This window comes from Prionailurus viverrinus, chromosome A1 (assembly GCF_022837055.1).
Source record: "Prionailurus viverrinus isolate Anna chromosome A1, UM_Priviv_1.0, whole genome shotgun sequence".
Taxonomy (NCBI): domain Eukaryota; kingdom Metazoa; phylum Chordata; class Mammalia; order Carnivora; family Felidae; genus Prionailurus; species Prionailurus viverrinus.
The window spans coordinates 76,028,144-76,045,029 of NC_062561.1; positions in this window are offsets into that span (position 1 = coordinate 76,028,144).

Consider the following 16,886-nt stretch of genomic DNA (forward strand, 5'->3'; position numbering starts at 1 on the left):
TTACACATTGCTTGCTTCCTACATATTACCTGGACATACAATATGTAATTGTAAAATGACTTCAGACAGTCTATTTAATAAAGCCACATGAATGAATTATCTTTCTTGGCTGAAGTCGCGCTCTACGAACAGAGTATTGACTTCAACTCTAGCCTAAAGTGGGGCCTGAGACATTGCAAAGGCTCAGAGAAGAGCCCCAAAGTAATTTTAGGGCAATATTCAGCTGGAAGTCTCAGAAAGCAAGGCGCTTTTAATGACAGTCTACTGGCACTTGACATAGTTGATGTGGGATGAAGAGCTGTTCCCTTTGTTCTGGAAAGCAGAACAAGGACGCTGATGGTGTGAATTAAGTATGCAGAGGTACTATAATATCTTTTATTCCTAAATTAACCAAATGAGCCCATTGCTTGAGACCCGAGAGCTCTTTCTGCGTTGTCTGTGTTAGCAAGAGCCTCCAGTAGATTTCAGAGAAGCCAGAAAACCCAACTCTGTATTCACTGAGGCTGTTGGATTGACCAGATTGTGGCCATTTCTCCCTCTAATGACAGTAACAAAGCGTCTCAGGTTGTGTGTGGTGTTGATGGATCTAGAGAGGGAGTGCCAAAGAAGCAGGAGAGAAAAAGACAATCAAAGCATAAAAGAGGATGTATTCTAACAAATAAAAAAAAATACCTGTCTTAAAGTAATTATTTTTTTATTCATAGGAGCAAAATGAAATTTATGTACTTTCTACTTTTATTATTCTAGAATTTGATGAAGCTCTTTCAGAACGTGATATTAGAGAACAGAAAACAATCTTTCTTGCTCTTATGCAAAAGATAAGTTAGTGAGAAACGAGCTATTAAATCTTTTTAATTGTTCAGTAATGATTAATAAGCTATAAATAATTGTGGTGGTGATATTAACTGATGCCATCACAGAACAATAAATTTATGCAGGGCTTTGCAAAAGCAATTTCAAGTGAGCCTCAGAAAACCCTGGCTTCCGGGCTATTTACTTTCACATAAAATATACCACAAACAAATTTAATTAAAAGATCAGAATTATCACTTTAATAGGTGGAATTTTTCCCTCATTAGATCTCTTTATTTGTCTTAATCTATAGATTTACTTTATTTAGGATCAAAATGAATACTGTACCTAACATTTGGTAACACTTGTGTCATATACTGGCCTGATGACAGAAGGTGAGTATATATCATAAAGGTATATACTTAGCATCTTAATTATTTTTATATTTTTATAATCCATCATAAAAGTCTGCACAGTTGAGAATACCTTAATACGCTTAAAAGTACTGTCTCACAAATAATTTATTCATGCATTTCTCTATTATTCAACAGATATTTATTTCATGCTTGCTGTGTGTCACTTGTGTGAGATATTATGAGGAATTCAGTCGTGACCCAAAGAGTAGCCCAATGAGGGAGACAGACAGACAATCAAACCATGACAAGAGGGTGTATTGGAGGTAGTGAGAGAAAATGGGAGCAGGGATCTCTAGATAAAGTGGTCTGGGAAGGTCTGTTAAGGACTTCATCCTTGAACTGAACACTGGAACTTAAGAAGTAGCTGGCCAGGAAGGAAGAGTTAGGGAAAGGAAGAGGGAAGAGGCTGGGTGAAGCCTCCAACCAATCCAAACCCCCAGCCCAATGTGGGAACATCGGGTCTAATGAGCCTTTGGCTCCTGGGTGAGAGAGAGGAAATCAATAGCGACTCCATTCCAGTGGGGAATATTCTTTAAGAAACACCTTTTAGGGAAAGGGGTGGAGTTTTGTTTGGACATTTTCTGTTCCTGGTATTTGTGAAGCATTTAAGCGTAGACTTTTGTGGGATCAACAAATCGGAACTCATGAGACCCAGCAGAGCTGGAGACATAAAGCTTGGCATCATCAGCATATTTATGGACTTATAACCGCAGGGAGACTAGAAATCAGGGAACCGGGGAAGGATTCGGATGCTCAGCCTGGAGGAGCCTGGAGCCTTCATGGAGAGCTGGCGTCCTGATTACTGGGAGGCTGTGCTAACGGAGGAAGCAAGCATCTTGCTGCTAAAGGCAGCCGAAGACTGAGGAGGTGGGAACACCTACAATCTCTTATTTCATCAGACATGGTTTTATTATGGAAGATGGAAGTCGTACATGGGCTGAGGGGAATGATCCTTCACAATATGATGTTTTCATGTATAAAAGGCGGTCACCACAGAAACACGAGTGTAGGGATTTGAGCTCATGGTAAGGTGCCACTCTTTGATCACAGAGTATCTGAATTTAAAAAAAAAATATTTTTAGAAATGGTAAGGATGAAGGGTGTGAAGTTTGGGGATCCAGGGACAGTAGTATTTCCAGGGGACATCAATATTTTTTTTTAATGGAGAAGAGACAGCACGAGGTTTTTAAAAGAGAGTAGCAATACTGTTGCCAGACTTAGCAGGTACGACCACAGGGTGCCTAGTAAAATTTGAATTCCAGATGGCAAGGAGAAATGTTTTATATATGTGTGCCCCGTGCAGCCTTTGAAAGAACGCATGTCCCTGTAATGAGTGAAGGAATCATGGGAAATGAGGAAATGTCTCTAGGAGACATCACAGAGAGCAGAGGCGAAGGTTCTTCAAGACACAAGAGGGACAAGTGTCATGTGAGGCCGCATCAGGCAGGTGGCAATGAATGCATAAGTGGCATCAGGCTGCCTAATTGTGGGATTTTCTTCAGGAACATTCCATCGCAGGTATAAGGAAGATTGAGACATAGATTGGTGGTTGGGTTTATCGAGTTGTGGGTTTGGTGAGCCAAGCACAATGAAAGGAGAGGAATACAAGGGAATGGGGGGGGGAGTGTTTTTTAAAGGGTAGTTATGGTGATTAAGCTAGATAAGGATGTGATTTCAGGGATATTGCAATTTCTGGTGATGAGAACGTTTGTGATGTCGTCTTGGGCATGTGGAACTAAGGGCAATGGGAATAAAAATGTGAGGTGACCACAGAGATGAGATTAACAGGGGTTGGAAATTTTACCAGGCTAGTGGGAGTAAAGAGAAATCTAGGAACACACACTACAGCTTTGAGTGAATGAGATAGCAGAGTTATCAGGAGGTAGGTAAAGCTATGGTAATGATTTCTTTTCTTTCTTTTCTTTTCCTTCGCACGAACCAGCACTCTCCCCTCTCCCCCACCCCAGTTTGGGGACTAGGGAGGCAGGGGGTGCTGCTGCTGCTGCTGAGAACAAGCTTGTTCGCCCCATTTCCTGACAAGCACGTGTTCTTAGGAAGGCATATCAGTATTTCTCTGTGAACTTAGAATTGCATTTTTAAATTGATGGCCAAAATCAACATTATTCGATATGTTTTATTAAGGATTTTCTCCTATAAAGGTTAAGAATCTATTACAGTGCTTCTCATTATGACATATTTCATTTTGTAAAAAAAAAGTGTTTATTTTGTATCCAATTTCATATTTTTCACTATGTATAAAAGAAAATTGAAGTGTCATTCCAGAATGTACAAATCTGCTTTCAATGGAAGCAGGATCCTAGCAACCTATGACCAGACCACCAACATTAGTTGTATAAGAACCGTATCTCTTCATTTCTGTTTTTCCATTACACCCTGTGAGTTCTTATTTTGAACCCCATTTTGCATGCTGGCAGAAAACTTTTGCTGATAATCCAGGAAAACTCAGCCAGTTCATCGTCTTTGAGCCTTTGTCGTGTACGCTTTGCTGATTTTAGGCCCTTTCCCATCTCCTTCCAACCCTTGTGATTTGTATTTTATTTTCTGGGAGATGAAGTAGTAATGTCTTTTTGCAATTGCAGACAATGAGGAGCACTCCTTGACAATAGCTGAAGTTGGGTACCTTCTCTACACAACCGTCCCAAATAAACTGGGTTCTCACACCTAAGACTGGGGACTGGACCTGGACAGACAGCAGAGGGCAAGACTTCTTCTGGCCAACACTGTCTTTCATTTCCCCTGAAAATTTTCCTTTTCATTATCTTCCATTTGGAGGGTCTTTATCTAGACTCATGGGGGGTTGTTGTGGTGACAGAGATTATCTCTATTCAAACTCACATTCTTCCAAAGTTCCATGTCTTCTATCTGATCTTTGCCTCTTGAAAGACAATCAACCATTTCCTATATTGTAAAAATGTAAACAAGGGACACCCAGAAATATACACAGATACTATCATTATTTAATTTAACATATGCATATATGGATGTACCTGAAGATAAACAGACACGTTCATATTCATGTGTTTGCATGTGTGTGCATGTATAATGTCAGATGGAATTGAGGGCAATAAAGCAGGGTTTAAAAAAAAAGATCTTGGGATGCCTGGGTGGCTCAGTCGGTTGAGCGTCCGACTTCGGCTCAAGTCATGATCTCGCGGTCCGTGAGTTCGAGCTCCGCATCGGGCTCTGTGCTGAACAGCTCAGAGCCTGGAGCCTGTTTCAGATTCTGTGGCTCCCTCTCTCTCTTCCCCTCCCCCGTTCATGCTCTGTCTCTCTCTGTCTCACAAATAAGTAAACGTTAAAAAAAAATTAAAAGAAAAGATCTGGATTGTGGGGTAGGGTGGAATGGCGAAAATAGGAAAGCTGTCTCTGATAAGGTGAAGATTCCATAGTGATCTCCATATTCTGGGACAAGTATTCAAGCATGAGAATTTAAGCACATAAAGCTCTGAGACCTGAGTGACCAGGTCATAGTGTGTGTGTGTGTGTGTGTGTGTGTGTGTGTGTACTCAAAAGAGAGACAGACAGAGAAACAGAGACGGAGAAATGGAGGAAAGGAGTGGGGGCAGGGAGGAAGACAGAAGTGGTCGGATACAGAGGTGGGAAACAGGATCGGACCTTCAAGTTCTGTAGGTCATGATGAAGACTTCACAGTTGAGTGTGAAGGAGATTTCAAACCAACTGTTGGAGGTGAATGGCAGGATCCAAGTTACATTTTCTAAGGATCACTCAGCTAAGTGGAGAATTTGCTCTTCATGGGGGAGTGAGGCTGGCCACTGGGCCCAGTGAGCAGGGTTATTGCAGTGACCAAGTGGAGAGATGATTATGGCTTACCAGATAGTAGCTGGGAAGATTTCAGAGATAGTCAAGATGCTGGACATATTTAAAGGTAGACCTAAGAGCATTTGTTGACAGATTAGATGTCGGGCGTAGTAAACTTGGGAAGAAGAGTTGAGAGTTATTCTATCCCTTTTCAGATGGTGATTCTTAGCACATATAGTTTTATTGATATGCCCCTCAGACTCATAAAGCATATCTATCACCCATATAATAGTAACACAGGCATAAGTTTCGTTGATGTACCCAAGAGCAAAAGAGGCATTAAAGTTCCAGCAAAAGTATGTAAGTAGTTGTAATGAAGAGAAGGATTAGTGTTTGCAAAAGGCTTTTCAATGATAGGTGCTAACAATATCGTCAGGACTCCTGTATCTTCTTCAGCCACACTCCTTGGAGTCACTCTCATTTCAGAGAGGTCATTTCTAACCACGTGCTACAACCACTGATCAAATGTAAATGTTCACAGTGGTTTCATCCGAATTGCCAAGACGAAGATTTTCATACTCAGCATTAGAAAATGTATCATTCAGCAAACAACACTCCGCCTTTTCTAAAAAGGATTTTCAATATTCAAGACTATGCCAATTGAATGCAGTGAGATTTAACATTTGTATTATTGGTATGTTTGGTTTGTATATAATCTTAGACACAAAAGTTCCCCATGAAATATACATGCTCTTTATATTATTATACAAATATTTTTATAGTCAGACACGGACGTTTTGAAATTACCTGTGTTCCTTTTCTTTCATCCGCACCCGTCTAATTTCGAATACGGTATTTTTTTTTGTAACTGCGGTTTCCATGATAGTTTCCATAAATTGTTTTCACATTTTATCTCAGCTTATGTCAAAACTACTTTAAAAGGTGTAAGTCACTATAATTATGGTATGTTGAGGCAATTGAAACCCTAGTGATTAATGAACTTAGTTCTTTAAGTCCTGTGAGTTTTATCTGAGATGTGAATCCCAATATTATGATTTCAATTTCTCTAAAAATACGTTTTGTTGTATTATTTTCGACTGCAGAGTGGTGTGGACCCAAGTTGCCTGTATTAGAACTGTCTCAGAAAGGCAAATATCACAGCTGATGGGCTATAGAAAGTAAGTGTACCTTTATTGGTGACCAGAATAAATGGTAACATTCTGGACAAAATGCACCGTTCTTGGACTGTCCCCACTGTTTGTCAGATGATGGAACTGAGGCTGGAGAGAGAGATACAATAAATTGCAATTAAACGACTGGGACAAGATCCACCCCTGTTTTCACTGATTTCAACGTCTACAGCATCCCTATTCTATCAGACCCTCTTCTAACTTAGTTAAATGAAGTCTGCACACACAACATTTAAGTAGTTTCTAAAGGTCCCACAAAAAACGCGTATATACACATGTCTACCCACATATAAAATAGAAGAACAGAGGATCCTGGGGAAACATGTGCTCACTGTGTAGAGTCACAGAAATCCTGCTGTTGAACTCTTCTGGGGGAATAATGAAGGTCCAGAGAAGGTAAGAAACAATCTTCTTACTTCTTACACATCGCTGCTCATTAGCCTGCTCTGTACCACCCCCTGATCCAACCTTTAAGAGGATGATGAAGGGGCGCCTGGGTGGCTCAGTTGGTTGAGCGGCCGACTTCGGCTCAGGTCACGATCTCGCGGTCGGTGAGTTCGAGCCCCGCGTCGGGCTCTGTGCTGACAGCTAGGAGCCTGGAGCCTGTTTCCGATTCTGTGTCTCCCTCTCTCTGACCCTCCCCCGTTCATGCTCTGTCTCTCTCTGTCTCAAAAAAAAAAAAAAAAAAGAGGATGATGAAAACTTTGGTAAAAGCACACAACACAGCACAGCAGCAATGATCATTAAAATACACGACAACGGAATCTATGAGATCAGGTTAAGGGAAGAGACACTGATGAGAATGGCAAATTTTAATGTTTTTAATGATTATTTTTATTTTGAGGGGGGCAGAGCATGAGTCAGGGAGGGGCAGAGAGAGAGGGAGACACAGAATCTGAAACAGGCTCCAGGCTCTGACCTGTCAGCACAGAGCCCGACGTGGGGCTCGAACCCACAAACGGTGAGATCATGACCTGAGCCAAAATCAGGTGCTTAACCGCCTGAGCCACCCAGGAGCCCCATGATGGCAAATTTTAAAATTACTCTCACACATAATAGAAAAGACGTTGGTCCTATTTTCTCATCTGATATGACACACAGGGGGGAAAGGTTTAAAATAGCAAATAGAAGCTTCCAGCAGGTGAAATGTTTGAAATACCGAGAAAAATATAAAACCTTTTTGTTGGTGCTATCGTTCGGTGGTGTAAATAACAACGACAAAAAAGGAACCGAATGGGTGTGGGGACAACGTTGTGCTGATGTTAGTTTTTAGGAAAACGCTTGGACGCTTTTGGAATGTAGACTTTATATGTTAAACAGTTTTAAGTTCATGTAAAACTTGAGCAGAAGGTACAGAGATTCCCTATGTACCACTCTACACCTAATGTAAGCACAATCCCCCCCTTTCCAGGACTCCTGCACCGGAATGGGACCTTCCCTACAAGCGAGGACCCTTCACGGACACACCCTTATCCACCCAAGTCCGTAGTGTATATCACAGTTCACTCTTGTGCATTCTATGGGATATGGTCCCTTCTTGTTAAAAGGTAAAACACCCGTATGTACAACAGGACAGAAAAAAATACATCTCGCTGAGACCAGAGCTCAAGAGCCAGGCTGCTTAACTCATCCAGAGCCTAGGGAAGCTTTTCAACCAGGGGGCCAAGTTTAAAGACACTTGTTGCAGAAAGCGAACAGCGTTTGGGGTTGGACCGATCTCCTCTCTGGCTCTGTAACTTTGACTAACTTTAGCTAAATTGCCGTGATTCATTTTCCTTATCTCCAACCTGGAAATCATACCCAACCTCACAGGCCTTTGGGAAAGATTTAAATGCAATACTTCCTCTAACACCCAGTGCAAGTGGTCGTTCGGTGAATGATAGGTTTCCCTACACGTTCCAAATCTTGTTTTACTCAAGATGAGGGTGATCAATCCCACGTCTGTCTTCTTCACAGTACAATGGCGAAGGTACACTGAAATGAGTGAGGTTATTTTATTATCATTAATCACAGAGATCATGGGATACTGTAAGATGCCAGCCTCCAAAACAGGTTAAATTTGGCATAATGTAGACCTGCTAATAAATCTTGAGTAAGTCTCTAAAAATTATCAGAAAGCTGAAATCTGCATTATTATTACTTAGAGAAAATTATCTATTTCACAGAAACCTCTAAATTTACCATTTTTCCCCATGTAAGTTAGGTTATTTCTATGGGCCTGTCATCTGCATGGGGAAATAGGACGTAAAAGAGGCACTCTCTCTGATGATTTCTTCTTTATCTCTCAGTCTAAAGAACGTCTCTGATGTATTAAAGACGTAGCTTTAGCCATTAGTTTATGGCACATAATTTTTTCTGAAAACTTAACATTGAAATCCAAATTTCTGCCTGTGTTTTGACTAATATCCTCCTTCTTGACAATAATTTTGAATCATATTCTATTCTTTTGATTTATCGTCTTACTTTTTAAAGTTTATTTATTTATTATTTTGAGAGAGAGAGAGAGCACAAGTTGAGGAGGGGCAGAGAGAGAGGGAGAGAGAGAGAATCCCAAGCAGACTCCACATTATCACACCCAGGAGCCCTGATTTCTCTTTTTTCTTTTTTTTTTTTTAATTTTTTTTTCAACGTTTATTTATTTTTGGGACAGAGAGAAACAGAGCATGAACGGGGGAGGGGCAGAGAGAGAGGGAGACACAGAATCGGAAACAGGCTCCAGGCTCTGAGCCATCAGCCCAGAGCCTGACGCGGGCTCGAACTCACGGACCGCGAGATCGTGACCTGGCTGAAGTCGGACGCTTAACCGACTGCACCACCCAGGCGCCCCTCTTATTTTTTCACCTATTGAAAGAACTTTTCTTCTACTTCTCCATCTATTTTTGCATGCATATAACAGGATCAAAGATTTAGTGATTATGAATAACATTCAAATTCATGATTGTAATCTAGTACATATCTTCTCATTATCCTTTGTATAGATTTACAGGATAATACAGTAAATTACGTTATTTTCCTTGGCCTTGGGTTAATTCTATTAGAATCTGAGTTTATAATTTACATTGAAGTGAATTAATATTGGAGTGTTTGGTTGTCGTTTTAGCTTACCATAAATAATTATCTCTATATTATTGACTGTTGACTTCTTATAAGAGATTAATGTAGAATTACTGACAAAATGGGATTCTCATCAGCTATAAAATCCCATAAAAATTAATGCTTCCCAAGTTGTAATTTGAAAATTCAAAAGGCATTTGTGATTTAAATCTGTTAACTCTCATTATAAAACGTGTATTTCTGCTTCAGACACGTACATGAGGGCACACACACATTTTGTGTAAGAAGCAAGAAGTGTGAGGAAATGTCTTAATGAACTGGAATAAACTATTTATGCTAATGCATTCATACATTTTTGTGGTTGTTAACACGAATTGTGGGAATATTGAGCCACCCTGAGTCTAGATACATTTCTAAAGGTAAAATCCTTTTCTGTTCCACCTTCTGAAAAATACCCAATATGTGACTGCATATCACATAAATGGATTCGGTAAGTAAAAAATAAAAATAAAATACAATATTTTCAGACTTCTTCGCTTGGAAATGATCTAATCGAGAGGTTCACTCTAATGCATTTTTCCACGGAAGTTATAAATTATACATAACACCACATAACACTAAAGCATTAACATAACTTCACAATACAGGTCTATCACTGGTTAAATAAAAACCAAAAAAAAATGAACGCTTCCTATCTGACAGATCTGACTTTGCTATGGGATTACGTATTGGCACAAATTTATTGTTAAAAGCATTTCAATACTAATTGCGTCCTAATTTTCATTTTTGTCAAATATTTGATGTATCAGTTTGTTCACATAATTTACATATTGTTAGCATCAACCAAAAGCTTGTCTTTGTTCTCCGTATCGTAATACAGTCTGTGCCAAAATGCGCCTGTCCCCTGTCCTCAAAAGTGTAAGATATAAATATCTCAGGGTGAAGGGTGTCTTTTTTTTTTTTTTTTTTTTTTTTTTTTTGCATTTTCTCCTTGGTTGATACAGCCTACGGGGAGGGGGCGGGCGGAGTTCTAAACTAAACTTCATCAAGGGGAGTTCTACAAAACTCTTTTCCATCCAACTTCGTAGACAATTATTCACCATTTTACTATTGGGTTTGGCTGGCTCATAGATAAAGAAAAGAATTCTTTCCATATTTTCCATACCACACCATTATAATCTATTTGCTAAGAATGCTCCAGGGGATCTAATACTGCCTTATGTTGTGTGCTTTTAGACTGAGGACCATATGTGGTGCTATCCCAGGAAACAGCAGGGTTCGGTTACAGGGTTGGATGCTTTTTTATTTCCTTACCCTAACAGGCCTTGCATTTCTACATTGTTGCCGTCAGTGCTATTTATTTGGAATAATTAGTATACTTTTGGTGCATTTGTTAAGAATGCTATATACAGGCATTATTTCTATGTATCTCAGTATTCACAGCTTGGTAACTTAAAACGCAGCATTCTGCGGTATTTAGCAATGTCACTCGCAAATAAATCTGAACATCAACCAAGTCTATTTTGGAAGAGGTAGACATTATTTTACTGCACAGATTGTCTGCCACCTAAAAAGGTGACTGTGGGGGCACTTTACCACACCTCATTGGATAGATTGATTAATGTATATCTAAGGCAAGACTGTATGATCCATTGGGTCTGCTTTCAAAGTGACCATAATATCTTGGCTCATAACTTATAATATGAAGTGACTCTAATAATCTGAAGTGTATTCCCGAGTGCATTTAAATATGAGTGTGTAATTCAAATTTAAAATATCTATTCTGAGGCTATTCTCCAATCCCTGGGTTAATACAAAGACTAGGAGACAACTGGTAGAAAAGGACCTAGAATTTCTGCTTCCTTAGAATCAGAATCTGGGAGAACAGTAGCAAATCCTTTGGGGATGCATTTGATTTGGATTTTGATAGCCATTAATTGATCCTAGAGCATTCCCCATAATGGAAGACGACTCTCCAGGGAAGAGGAAATTACCTGAGTTTTATATCACCCGGGGGAAGGAATATTCTGACTCTAGCACCCTCTAGCCTATCTGTATGACCAAAAGAAGAAAAAAAAGAAAAGAAAAAAGCAAGCTAAAAAATACTTGTGAAGGTCACAGCCCAAGGACTCAGTTCCACTAAAAGAAAGACTAGGATTTAATCATAAGATTATAGAAAACTTCTCTCCGAGCCTCACTGCCTAACCAACAGAAATCCCATGTAAAACATTAGATTTTAGCTGAAGGGCTGGGAGACAGAGACATCTTCTAAAGAGGGTTTTCAGGAAAGTCTACAAAAATAAAGGAAAAGGAAAAGAGGATATAGGAAAATTTGAAGATTCTAGAACAGCTAAAACAAGCATTAAACACATCAAACTCCTGGCCAAATTAACATAAAACCTCACACTGAGGGCCTAATTACCTCAACACCTATTAACTGACATCTCGTGTCTGCTTTCAAGAAAAATTACAAAGAAAAAGGAAAACAGCATGAAGAAACAAAGCAAACATCAGAACCAGTTTCAAATATAATTCAGATGTTGGTATTATCAGACCATGAATTTAAAATAACCAATGACATACGTTCAACCTCAATGCTGATTTCATTCGTTGTGTCCAGTCTAGTAATGAGCCCACCAAAAGCGTTCTTCATTTGCGTCAAAATCCTTTTTTTTTAATTTATTGCATTTCCTTTTGATTATTTCTTAGCCCTTATATTAATCATGTACTCTACCATGTTGCCTACTTTTTCCATTATAGTTCTGGAACACAGATGCAAAAATCCTCAACAACGTATTAAAAAACTGAATTCAGTGATAATGAAAAACATTAAACAGTACCTCCAAGTAAGATATATGACACATATATAAGACTGGCTTACTATTTGAGAATCAATTAATTTAACCTACCACATCCACAAGATAAAAAAGAAAACTCATGAGCAGATCAATAGAGGTTGAAAAAATAGTTCACAAATTCAAATGCCCATTCTTACTAAAAACTAGAAATAGAGCAAAACTCCCTCAACTTGATAAAACACATGTCCACAAATGTACAGCTAACATCCTACTGAATGGTGAAAAACTGCATTCTCTGGGGAGCAAGGCAAGGGTATGGTCTCACCACTCTGCTTTAACCTCCAACTGGGAGTCACGCGAGTTCAATAGACAATACATGGCAATAAAGCTATACAGATTGGCCAGTGTCACGATTTTCTCTGAAGAGAACTCCAAAAGAAAGAATGAAAAAAAAAAAAGGAAGGATTGCTGGAATCGATAGGCAAATATAGCAAGGTTGCAGGAAACAAGGTTAATACAGAACAATTCATTTGCTTTTTCATATATCACCAATGAATAATTGGATTCAAAATAAAAAATAACATTGACACTAGAACTAATAATAACAACAGTAAAAACCCTAAGGTATAAATCTTCCAAATATGATCACTATGAAAGAATCTTGCCTACCACAGGTCATTAAAATATTCTGCAATGTTTTCTCATAGAAAATGTGTAGTTTTATTTTTTATGTCTGTGACTCATCTCCAAATAACATATGGTGTACTTCGTAATATTCAGGAATTCCCCTCACATTCCTAGTTTGTTAAGGTTTTTAATTATGAGTGAGTGTCAGATTTTCTCAAATGCTTTTTCCACATTTACGGAAATAATCATGTGAATTTTTGCCTTGTATTAATTTATTTTTGAATGTGAAGTCAACCTTCCATTCCTACGCTATATTCTCTTAGTCATTATGGATTAGTCTTTATAAATTACTGGTATGAATCAGGACCCCGGTTCCTGTGTTTCCCGTAAATAAATCGAGTTCAAGCATGATTCAGTGAAAATATTTTCCATTTTCTATCAAATTGCCTTATTGTCTCTATTAAAAAGGAAGAGACAAGTGCATGGTGTTCTATTCCAAGACTTGCAATTCTGTAACTCTGTTCCACAAATCTCTTCATTTATCCATATGTGAAATTGATACTATGTTGATATTGTGAATATACACTAAGACTTGAATTCATGAGGTGCAAGTCGTTCCATTTTGTTTTGTTTTTTTTTTCCAAGATTATGTTGGCCATTCTAGTTACTATGCATTTTCAGATAGAATTTATAACCATTAAATCAGCACAAAAACCAACACCAAAAATTATTATAACTTTCATTAGATGAGAGAAAAATTAAATGTGAGAATTAGATAAATGTAGATAGAATTGGCATTTCAAACAATATTGAGTTTTCTAATCTGTATTAGAAATCTGTGTGCTGGGGCGCCTGGGTGGCGCAGTTGGTTAAGCGTCTGACCTCAGCCAGGTCACGATCTCGCGGTCCGTGAGTTCCAGCCCCGCGTCAGGCTCTGGGCTGATGGCTCAGAGCCTGGAGCCTGTTTCCGATTCTGTGTCTCCCTCTCTCTCTGCCCCTCCCCCGTTCATGCTCTGTCTCTCTCTGTCCCAAAAATAAATAAACGTTGAAAAAAAAAAGAAATCTGTGTGCTTCTCCATTAATTAAGTTGTCTTTAATTATTTTCAGCAATATTTTAATGCATACCTGTTGTTATATATATATATATATATATATATATATATATCTGGATTTCATGTTTTTAATACTATTTTAAATAGAATATTTTCAAATTTAATTTTCCAATTCTTTGTTACTAGTGCACAGAAACTCAATTGACTACGTATTGACCTTGTGTTCAATAACGTTGTTACATTCACTTGTTTGTTCTAGGATTTCTTTGAATCCATAAGATTTTACATAAATAATCACATTACCTGCAGATAAACATTGCCCTTCTTTCCTTTCAGTATTTATGCCTTTTGTTTCTTTTCCACAATGCATGGGCTGGGATCATCAGCCTCAGGGAGAGCAGGAACAGTAAGCATAGACATGTTTGTTCTGTGCATGGAAACCTGGGGTAAAGATTTCTTTAGATGCCAAGACGTGTTGGGTATGGATGACAGAGATTCTCAACATGGTAGCATTTGAAATTACCCTGAAAAAGTTTAGAAATTCGCTACAAGGACAAGGGGAGAGAGAAGACCAGAGAAATGCACACAGAGACATTGGGCCATTTTAGGGGAGAGGCAGAGTAGAAATTATGAAACAGTTGGTTTGCTTATTGAAGTTCTGGATGTAAGCACAAACATTTATTCCCCCACAGATCTGTACGTACTATGTGTAAAGCATTGGCCAAGTTTTTTTGCCTTTTCCTGCAAAGGTCACTCCCTTTATCTAAGCACAACACCTTCAATTCTGCTGAGATGAAACATTGTGCGTGTGTGTGTGTGTGTGTGTGTGTGTATTTCCTGCTCCAGTCAGGGGAAGGGAGATTTCACTGAGACCCCCAGGGCCCTGAAGCTCAGGCAGCAGACCACTTTGTGCGCAAAAGGAGAGTTGGTGGAGGGGCCTCATTTCACCTTCTTGAGGTTCAGGTAGTTGGTGCAGCCACACTTCTTATGCAGTTGACAGAGTGGGGGTGCGGTTGTATTTCTGGGCTAGCTGGAGGAGGGAAGCCGCCATGATCCCACCCCCCACCCCACCCCACAGGCCAAGGACCAGGTTCAAGGTGGACTCTTTTTGGATATTGTAGTCTGAGAGAGTGTGGTTGTCCTCTAGCTGTTTGCCCACACAAATGAGATGCCGCTGGTCAAGCGGGATGCCCTCCTTGTCTTGGATTTTGGCTTTGACCTTCTCCATGGTATCATTGGTCTCAACATCAAGGGTGATGGTCTTGCCCATCCGTCTTCACAAATATCTGCATCCCCGCGTCTGCCCCAAGGCCACGGCCACCAAACTCCTAGGCCACCTCCTTGAAGAGAAAGTCCCAAGATAATTTTAAGAACATATTTTAATCACTAAAAGTGTCAGAATTTCAATAGGAGCTAAACTGAACCTTCCCAAATTAGGGCTTATACTGAAATTTCTTATACTAATGACTGAAAATGAAAAGGTACACCATGCTAGAGTTTGTAAAGTAAAGAAAGATGAAAAAGTGAGAAAATTAAAATTTACTCAAGTTTGAAGAAATGTGAAGAAAACTGTAGGGAATACATAATCTGTGTATGAAGTAGAGTGAATATTGGGTACCAAAGTGCCACAGAAGAATCCAAAACTCTCTCCCTCCTTCCCTCCCTCCCTCTCTCTCTCTCTTTCTCTCTCTGTCTCTTTCTCTTGCACACTTGCACATGTGGGTGCATTTCTGTGTTTGTATGAATATATAATCATGTGAAGTGTGTTATATTGTAGTGTGCAACGCGCTAGTTTCTTCCTTGTAGGAGCTAATTTAGGAGAAGATAAACATGTATTGGGTGTTTTTAAATAATATTACATAGAGAATGAATGCTATTTTAGCTAAAAGACTTGAAAACTTCCATGCCTGGTGACAAATACAGTTGTTAAATAATAACTAAGACTGTTTTTCCATTGAGGGAAGTAATTAAAATCCAACTTGTGAAACATATAATTTGTGTGAGTGTGTAAATCTATACTCGTTGATTAAAACTGTAATCACTTTTTTTATGGATTTCACTTTGAAATGATTATAAAGACTTAAATGTTGGGAAATGCTATCTACATTGATATTGCCTCAGACTAACTTTCCTAGATCCTAGTCTGCAGGAAATGAGACTTTTGTAGAGAAATAAATAAAATATACCTTTTTAAAGCGATTTTACTGGCTATTTTTTGTTTTTAAAGAAGTAGCTGGTCCAAAGGTAAATGAGAATTTATTATTTTTTTAGTTCCGCTAGAACTTCTGTACTCAAATTAATTTTCACCTTAATTTTCCTTGAAACGTTTGTTGCCCATGTCCAAAAATTTACACGCAGATAAAAATCAAAGCAATTTATACTACCTTCAAATGCATTTGTTAGTTCATTCCTACGGTAAGGCAGAAACAATTTCTGAGAGAAAATATAATCCAATGTTAGCTGGGACAGTGAGAGTTTGATGCTGAGTTAGTCCCATAAACGTTCTTATTCTAATTCTACTTCTAACAGAAAACATTTGGGAGATTTGCTTTGCATGTATGTCCTTAAAGATTGCTTAAATAACTTATGTGACATATATCGAATGTGTTTTGGTATTTTCTATAATATTAGAAAACTGTTAGAATTGCTGTGTGCTTTCCAAGGACACTTCTGTCTCTGGGTAGAGGGTATCCTTAGATGTGAAGTCTCTTCTCCCTTCCTAAAAATTTCCTCCCTATAATTTCTTATCGATACCATTGAACTCCTTCCAGACACATATTATCACTCTTGCTGTTGACATATAAGGTGAATCTTCGGGATTTACTCTCCTTTACTTTCTGCATTCAGCCAGTCCTGCAGCCAGGGCTCTGAAGAGGCCAGATAACTTGGTGCATATTGCCAAAACTTCGGAAACAACACAAGGAAAATTGGTGAATCACCAAAGTAATAATCAGCAAACGTCTGTTGTGTGCACAGACACAAAAAGACATTTTGCCAACCAGTTACGCTCCTACCAAAACATGGAACGAGGCTCGGGGGTATATTGTTATAAAGCAGCTTATACCCTGAGAAGGAGCGTCTGCGTGCTCCTCACAGTGAGAGGCTATAGAATTCGAATTTTCTTCAATGGCAGGGAATTTGGTCAGCGGTTACTTCAGGTCCGCCTTGGGGAACAGT